The sequence below is a fragment of the Carcharodon carcharias genome (genome assembly GCF_017639515.1).
Source record: "Carcharodon carcharias isolate sCarCar2 chromosome 29 unlocalized genomic scaffold, sCarCar2.pri SUPER_29_unloc_2, whole genome shotgun sequence".
Taxonomy (NCBI): domain Eukaryota; kingdom Metazoa; phylum Chordata; class Chondrichthyes; order Lamniformes; family Lamnidae; genus Carcharodon; species Carcharodon carcharias.
Genome location: NW_024470665.1, coordinates 694,669 through 696,973, shown reverse-complemented (window position 1 = coordinate 696,973; position 2,305 = coordinate 694,669).

The following is a 2,305-nucleotide window of genomic DNA, read 5'->3' as shown; positions in this document are numbered from 1 at the left end:
GGGAGGGAGGTAATAAACGGGAGGGAGGTATAACCTGTAGTCGCGCACACCCAGACACAGACACAGACTGGAGTTGTGAAGTTGAATCTTTCGGAGGGTGGGTTTTAACGGGAGGAACCTGGCTGGGGGCTGTCACCAGGAAGGGATGTATGGGGGCTATTAGAAAGCATGAGTGGTTTGTATGGGTAGGCAGTGTAATTGGGTTGAACGAGGTGATCTAACGAAACATGATGGGAAGTGGCTGTAATGGACTGTAATGATGTGATGTAATGGAAGGAACAGAGATTGATGGTAAGGGACTATATTGAGGTGGTGTAAGCTGGCTGTAATGGAGAGATGCTATAATCAGGGGTGTGTTGGGCTGTAATGTTTAGGGGCAGTGTTAGTTGTAATGGAGAGGGGTTGTAATGTGTGTTGGGTGTAATGGGGAGGGGCTGTAACAAAGGTGTGTATTGGATTATAATATAGAGGGTCTGTAATAGGGGGTGTGTTGGGCTATAATGGGGGGATGTGTTGAGCTGTAATAGGGAGGGGCTGTAATGAGGGGTTGTGTTGGGCTGTAATATAGAGGGGCTGTAATGAGGGTGTGTGTTGGGTGTAATGGAGCGGGGCTGTAACGAGCATCGTGTGTTGATTGAGCTGTAATAGAGAGGGACTGTAACGAGGGGGTGTGTTGGGCTGTCATAGGGGCTGTAATGAGGGTGTGTGTTGGACTATAATAGAGGGTCTATAATAGGGGGTGTGTTGGGCTATAATGGGGGGATGTGTTGAGCTGTATTAGAGAGGGGCTGTAATGAGGGGGTGTGTTGGACTGTCATAGAGAGGGGCTGTAATGGGGGGGTGTGTTGGGCTGTCATAGAGAGGGGCTGTAATGAGGGGGGTGTTTTGGACTGTAATAGAGGGGCTGTAATAGAGAGGGGTGTGTTGGACTGTCATAGAGAGAGACTGTGTTGGGCTGTTGTAATAGAGAGGGGCTGTCATGAGGGGGTGTGTTGGGTTGTAATAGAGAGGTGCTGTAATAGAGATGGGCTGTTGGACAGTAATAGAGAGGGGCTGTAATAGAGAGGGGCTGTAATGAGGGGGTTGTGTTGGGCTGCAATAGAGAGGGGCTGTAATGAGGGGTTGTGTTGGACTGTAATAGGGGCTATAATGAGGGGGTATGTTGGGCTGTCATAGAGGTGGGCTGTAATGGGAGGGTGTGCGTTGTGCTGTAATAGAGTGGGGGCTGTAATGAGGGTGTTGTGTTGGACTGTCATAGAGAGGGGCTGTAATGAGGGGGTGTGTTGGGCTGTAAGGAGAGTGGCTATTATGGGGTGTGTGTTGGACTGTAATAGGGGGTTAGAATAGAGAGGGGGCATGTTGGGCTGTAATGAGGGGATGTGTTGAGCTGTAATGAGGAGAGTGGCTGTAATGAGGGGTGTGTTGGGCTGTAATAGAGAGGGGGAGTGTTGTGCTGTACTAGAGGGGGGCTGTTAATGATGGGGTGTGTTGGACTGTAATAGAGAGGGGGGTGTGTTGGGCTGTAATAGAGAGGGGCTCTGTAATTAGGGGGGTGTGTTGGACTGTAATAGAGGGGCTCTAATAGAGAGGGGGTGTGTTGGGCTGTAAGGGAGAGTGGCTGTAATGAGGGAGTGTGTTGGGATTGTAATGAGGAGAGTGGCTGTTAATGAAGGGGTGTGATGGACTATATAGAGGGGCTGTAATAGAGAGGGGAGTGTTTGGACTGTAATAGAGGGGCTCTAATAGAGGAGGGGGTGTGTTGGGCTGTAATGGAGAGGGGCTGTAATGAGGGGGTGTGTTGGGATGTAATGAGGAGAGTGGCTGTAATGAAGGGGTGTGATGGACTATAATGGAGGGGCTGTAATAGAGAGGGGGTGTGGTTGGGCTGTACTGAGGGGATGTGTTGAGCTGTCACAGAGAGGGGCTGTAATGAGGAGAGTGATGATAATGAGGGTGTGTGTTGGACTATAATAGATGGGCTGTAATAGTGAGGGGGCATGTTGGGCTGTAATGAGGGGATGTGTTAAGCTGTAAAAGAGTGGCTGCAATGAGGGTGTGTGTTGGACTGTAATAGAGGGGCTGTAATAGAGAGGTGGTCTGTTGGGCTATAATGAGGGGATGTGTTGTGCTGTAATAGGGGCTGTAATTGAGGGGGTGTGTTGGGCTGTCATAGAGAGGGACTGTAATGAGGGGTGTGTTGCCCTCCCTGTACCTCGAGAGGGGCTCCCTAATGAGGGTCCCTTCCCTCTCCCTGTCTCTCTCTCTCTGTGTCACTAGCTATTTTTCCTGTTGCTGTTCCAGGCCC